This window comes from Ptiloglossa arizonensis, chromosome 8 (assembly GCF_051014685.1).
Source record: "Ptiloglossa arizonensis isolate GNS036 chromosome 8, iyPtiAriz1_principal, whole genome shotgun sequence".
Classification (NCBI taxonomy): Eukaryota; Metazoa; Arthropoda; class Insecta; order Hymenoptera; family Colletidae; genus Ptiloglossa; species Ptiloglossa arizonensis.
This window is the reverse complement of record NC_135055.1, coordinates 23,413,930-23,420,661: the sequence shown is the minus strand read 5'-3', so window position 1 is coordinate 23,420,661 and position 6,732 is coordinate 23,413,930. Positions and strand designations below refer to the sequence as shown.

General features: G+C 47.7%; 1 protein-coding gene across 1 annotated transcript in view; it reads left to right on the top strand.

Moving 5' to 3' along the window:
• The first annotated feature begins 223 nt into the window (after positions 1 to 223).
• The window catches only part of LOC143149937 (organic cation transporter protein), a 23,592-nt gene continuing 17,083 nt past the window's right edge, over positions 224 to 6,732 (top strand). Inside the window, exon 1 of the mRNA XM_076317821.1 lies at positions 224 to 283. The gene's annotated coding sequence lies outside the window, so the exon portion shown is untranslated. The remainder of the gene's footprint in view (positions 284 to 6,732) is intronic.

The following is a 6,732-nucleotide window of genomic DNA, read 5'->3' as shown; positions in this document are numbered from 1 at the left end:
GTCGAGGAAACGTTGATGATTCGCGAACGGCAAAGGATCGCGGAGGGCATCGTTAATGACCAGCTGTAAGTGGCGAAGAATTACACGCTCGCACGCTCCGCGTACCCTGATCGAGTGCAGGGCCTCTAAAACGCGACTACGCGTCCGCATGTTTTGTTATCGTTGCGACGAGCGAGGTGACAGAGCTTTAGTGCAAGGTTAGTCGGCGATGAGTGAAGTGCCAATCCTCGCTGTTCATCGGTAGCGGTCAGCACAGAAAGGATTTCACCGGGATTCCCTGGGCGTGAGTACATGCTCGTACCGCGCTACGCTTGGAAGACATCTCGAGCTTCGGGCCCCAAGTCGATTCGTCGATTCTCCGAGTCGTAATTGCTCTCGAGCTTCCGATCAAGACGCTTTACGTTCGTGAGAAACTCCCGCGTCGGTTCGATCGTCTCGCGAAGCGTCTTCGTCGCGATTGCATCCGTTTACTTTCCTCAGAGGGCACGTGTTTATCGTTTTCACCGGTATCCTCGGCGCAAAGAGAAACGAGAACGAGATCCAACGTCCACTGGGACGTTCGTCGACTTTCGAACGTTTCTTCGAACGTTCCGGGCAAGAAACCTTGGACGGTTGGATGCTCCGATTACAAATATCCCAACGAATTGTTCCACGATATCGACGTAATTGGTACCGATGGTTCCTCGCGACGATCGATTCTGGGAAATTTGTTCGTCGAAGCTTCGTCTCCGTGTTTCGAAAGAAACAAAATTAAGAGAAAGTTGGCTCGATGGAAGCGTATTTCGTGGAAACGGCGAGTGTTCCGTTCTCTCGCAGCGAACCGATCGATCGTGACAAACGCTGGCTAACGAAGCCTTGCGCACCGACTGGCGAAAAAATTTCCAACGCGTGGCTTCGCGAATTCGAATCGAACCGCCGACAAAATCAAGGAAACGGAAAATCCATCGCTATTACCAGCGGACCAAAGATTCCCTCGACTCGGACCAGAAACGTCCAGCCGTTTAATATTTCTATTTCTATCGACAAACGACCGTCGCGAACGCGACACTCGCCGTGTGAAATTTTGTGAAATATCTACGGCGACTTATGATTTATAGTATCGCCATCGTTCACAGTTAATTTACGAGCTCGAAAGCGTCCTATTACTTTGGGCCTTCGAGAATACTATAATTGGACAATTTTGATAAAAAGTAACACTAGTCGCTCGCTTCCACGCTTATTTTCTCGATTTCTACGATCGACGATGACAAATCTGTTCATTTTAAACAGTATCGCAACGATTTCAACGACCCATTGTAATCCGTCGATCCGATCGAAATCGAGTCGACTCGCGTTCCAAGACAAGGTTTCGAGTAACCGATCGGCGCATTTTGCAAAGCAAGGAAGCCCACGGAACGAGACAACAAAATAAATTGAGAAGATTAATGGCAATCACCACGTAGGTCGGGTTACACCATTGTTTGACGAACGTCCCTCTCCTGAACTTCGAAACTGGGTTGCATAACGGATTATAGCCGAGGCACCTTCGTGTAGGAACTCTTGGCCGGTTCAAAATACAAATTTGTATTCGCGGAACTGGGGGACGCGCGAAAGAAAATCGACGACCCCACTCTCCGGGGCGCAGTAGGTCAACTGAATGATAACTCGCTCGTCACGGTTGTAATTCTCGCGCGATGGGGTTCAATTCGCTAACCACTTTTTCGAATTTCCGTACACTCGTGTACACGGTTTGTACGAGAATCGTTTCAAAGTTTACCCATTTTAAATTCAATGCGATCGTAGCCCATCGCGATCGATCATCGAACACGCTACGAAATATAATATTTCGTAATCAGCCTCCGACGACGATCAATGCGAAGCGCGTGCGAAACATTCTCGCGACAAGAAACATTCGCGTTCGATCGTCATTAAAGCGACACGCGTATCGCTTAATTAAGAAACGACATAGCTTTCGTGCGAGCTATGCGACACAGGTACGTTTTCGCGGAAACCTGTCCGTTCGACGCGTTTAATAAAGTTTTAATCGCGTTGCTCGTTACCCATCGTTTTCGTTCTTACCCTCTCCTCCATTGTTTCTTCGTATATCCGTTTCGTCGAGTCGCGTTTACTTCTCTCGAGGAGCTAATCGCGCCGTTATCGATTCGAAAGAATTTCGAATACGAAACGTTGAAAAGCAACCGCGAACTTTGCTCGAACGATATAAGGCGTGACACACACTCGACTCGTTGTGTCGTCCAATCTTGAAACTTTTTCCTCGGAACGGGGAAAACTCCCGGTACAGGAGCGAATCGAGTATTCTCGACGGCTCTGCTCTTCGTGAACGCGATCGATGGTTCGTAGAAAATATAAAACCACGCGAGAGGACTAGAAACGATGTTTACGACACGTTGTTCTTCCTATTGCGCTCGGGTTGAAAGCTTAACCCTCGATTTCTGGGCAGTAGACAGGCCACTTGACGCGAATCTAAAATCGTTTAAGATCGCTTTAAAACCGATCGCTCAATTATCAAACGATTGATTTGTGGTTCAATTTCGCTGGACGTTCGCGCCTCGAGCGTTACGTAAACGAGGATGTCGTGGTAAAATTGTGTCGATCGTGGAAAGTTACAGTTCGACCGATCGCTCGATTCCCACCTCGTCGAATGTTCTTCCGATCCAAACGTTTCGCGTCGGAATACAGAAACTCTGTACACCGTCGAAACCTCGATAATCAAGGCGTATTGTACGAAAAGGTCTGTCCTCGCTACATCGAGTCTCGTGTCCGCGGGATTCGTTCTTTATATTCGTCGCGTTACCCCTCCGGCGAATACGCCCATAATCCTCTCGTTTAATGAGTTTCCACTCGAGCGAGTCCACCGCGAACGTGCGCAACATAAATCGTGCCTTTTTTCTCTACATCCGATTGCTTATCGCATGTGATTTCTCGCGTCACTTGCTTCGGCGTGCTGACCGCGTCGAATTGACATCGCGAAAAATGTCTCGTCGCCGTGAAAATAAAAAATAAACAAGTCAGAAATCGTAGAATCATTGGAATACGTGACTCGAGACGGGAGCGGACGAGCGAATGGTTGAAATCGAATCAATATGGTAACGGTCCGTGGAAATCTCCCGATGTATGCACGACTTGCCGCGAAAGCATTCGACCCGCGAAGCAGCTCGAAGGACGTATGAAAAAGTTATGAAAAATTAATACGTATCTCGTACATCTAACGTGCGTAACTGGGTACACGTGTTCCGTTCCAGCTTTTGATCGCAAGGATACGAATACGTTCATCCGTTCTTTGCGCGCGGCGTGCTCTACGGTTTTCGCATTCGCAGAATGCATTCATTATTGTAAAACATTCTGTATATTTATTTACAATACGATTATATCGCGCGTGATATAATTAATTCGAGAACGAACTCACCGATCGGGAAACACACTTTGGAAAGTGTCGAATTCATTTTGAATCGGCGCGGACCGATTTGCCGTGTTGCTCGCGCAACATTTTCGGATCGTTAAGAATTATAGGCGAAACGAAGCGCGTCGCGACGCGTTCCGACGTGTTTCGGCGTGTTCGCTCTTTCCCTTTCCGCGCGATTAGTCTCACCAGTTCGAAACCTAGAATTCGTCCACTCGCTTCAGGGTCAACACTGAATCGAACCGGTTGCGATTAGTCACAATGGCAATTATTTTATTGTGCAACGTTTCTCTTTCCTACCATGTGAATTCCCGGTTACCGCGAGAATCACCGCTCGACACACCCGCGACTTTAAACGCCTTGAATATTGATGTCGACGATGGCCAATATATAGTTCAATTTCGATAATGAAATCGTTCGTTGTGCATAGGGGTGGAGGTGGGAATAGAGGAACGGGGGGGGGGGGGGAGGGAGAAAAAACTGTAACGAGGGCACGAGCGCACGAAACGGTTGCGTTCGATCTTTGTCGGTTTACTTGCCTCCCGCGAGCCGTACCAGCGCGGAAAGGTAAATGCGTTTATGGTAATGCGGAGCGGCTCGGGTGTGCCTTATTACGTTGACCCTGGCTGCGGATTAATAATCCGCCACGGTAACAGTCGCGATTGCGATTACGATGACGACGGCGATGGCGTCTGCGTGATCGATGACGCTTTTACCCTTGCAACGACGATGCAACCTCGCGAGACTCCATATTCGGTCGTTCGCGACCAGAGTCACGGATTTCGAAAATACGCGCTCTTTATCCGATCGCGATGAAACCTTTCTATCGTAGCCAATGAAGCATCGTACGGTCGTGAAAGCGACGAAGCTGGAAATTCGGTCTACCAAGTTTCTATAAAGGGTTTTCGTTGGCCGCGAGATCGCGTTGTTGTTCGCGGAGCGATAGGAAGACGCGAGAAGACAACGAATCGAAACCGAAGGGAGGAATTAAGAGGGACGTTCTTAGGTGTTTACAGTGAATCCCAGCCGCGATAAATCCGAGCCACGGTTCACTCGAAATTGCTTTTCGAGGATCGCTCGCAGCGGATGCAATTAAAGGGGATCACTGTGCGGCCGTAATAAAATTTTCACCCTGCCCGGACTTCCGGGCCGAAAGGAACGACCCTCTCCGCGTCGCCATTTAATTCGACGAAAGATTTACTTAAAATCTCGACATTTCCGCGACAACCGTCCTCCGCTAATAACTTTAATTAATTGCGCATAGACGGACTCGTTCGAAATTGCGCGACCGATGCGTGCATTTGTGAAAAACCTGCGATCCGATGGAAATAGGCTGCCTCGATGTCTTTGTTACCGCGAATAATAGGAGGAGACGTTGCTTCTGAAATAGTTTCTTTATGGATGGAGGCGTAAAGTAGATTTGAACGTCAAAACTAATAGCCCCCGAGACATTCAGCTTCCAAAGCGGCGTTAAAACGGCACCGCCTACGGTTCCTTTAAAAAATTTATCCAAAATTCTTCATAAGCGGTACTTGTCGTTACAAGTGGCCCTTCGTGTAAATATAAATATTTATTCTACATGTTCGATTTAGCCACAGGGTTGCTCGATTCTCGGTACAATTGTCCCGTTTTAGTTACAAAGAATGCGTTGAAACAAGAATAACCGTGGTTGAAATTAAATTAGCATGAACCGTCGCCGAGGGAACTGAAAACGCGTCTATTCGGAAGCGGGTCCCTGCATAAGATCGCGAAGCTGCACTCGGTAGATACGAAAAGTTACGAACATGCCGACATGAAAATTCCCAATTAGCCTACTTCACCTGGCCGCACTGCGTACCATAATAGTGGCACTTTGTGCCCGTAGACATTGCCCAAAGAATTCCACGTAATGGCATTTCTCGGCAAAGAAGAATGCAAAAAATACGACGATCGATGCAAACCAGACGAGTGGTTTTGAGAAATCAAAGTAAAATTTCAATTGGACGAGCTCGACGGAAGTGTTTCTCGTGATAACCTACTTACAATCGTCGATTACGATAATTGCAACAATTCTTTGACAATTCACGGAACGGAGAATAGATAACTCGCCTCTGTTTCTCCACGAGTCCGCGAACTTATCGCGATCGATCATTTTTTTCGCTGTTCGTGGAAGGATCGCCGATACTACAAATAGTCGATTTTTTCGTTTGCATAATATCAATCGAGCCAGCTAAGCGTGACCAAGCCGTCTTTTCCAAGGACAACGTTGGAAAGCGCACCGTAGCGCGGAATAAATTGAATTACGCGCACCGGAAGGCGAGGAAAACGGCCGCAGCTGCGAGAAATTTTCCGCGTTATCGGAAGAAGATCGAAAATCGCTCGAATCCTCGGGATCGATCGAAACATCAAAAGTATTCGATATCTGTTTTGATATCCAACAGGACGAGGAGACTGGATTCTGGATCTCCGTTTCAGCGACAATCAGCTTCCCACCTGACGTTTTGCGTTACGAATAATGCCGTAGAGCGCGGTATAATTGATTCACGCCTCTTCGAAATGACCACAACGACTTCCGACGGTCCACGATGCGCGCACTGTCGATGCAACAATCGCGCGAGCGTTACGGCAACTAGGAATCACAGACATCGTACGCTTCCACACTTCGATTGTTTCAATTCTCCGCATTTTAATGGTATTACAACAGTACCGCGAACGATCACCAGTAACCTGCCTTTCTAAATCGTTCCAACCAGTGAATCACGGTTTTCGCGGACTGACCTCTAATCACGTCGATTTATTCAGAATTCCAATTAAAACAATTTTTTAATTACTCGTCCAGGGAACTTCGTTGCTTCCCTCGTGTGCGTTCTTGACGTAGCAAGGATTGTTCGTCATTGAACGTGGAATTCTCCAACAGGAAGTACGACCTCCAAGAACGTCGTTCCCTAGGATCCGTCATCTCGGTGATAACTGGTAACCAATTATTTGCGTTCCTATTTGCCCGACTTCTCGAGGCTCTCTCTTTTGCGCGCGTGACCAGGATCGCCATGTTTCGATCGCTTCGAAATATTCGATCGATCGCCACGACCAGGAGATTTCGACGCCTCGAACATCGCACGTGATCCGAAAATCGAACCGCATAGAAATTCTTTACCACGCGTCGATCACGTTCCATCGATCGACAAAAAGTGTCATCGCGACAGATCGAGCTCTTTTGTTCCTCCTCTGGCTCCTGGACTGGCATTGAAATCGATCCTCGACGTAGATTCACACGAAACAACTTCGACCGTTAATTACCCCGACTTCTTTGTTCCTATCTGTTTTATACTTCGCTGTCCCTTTTTTCGCTACGC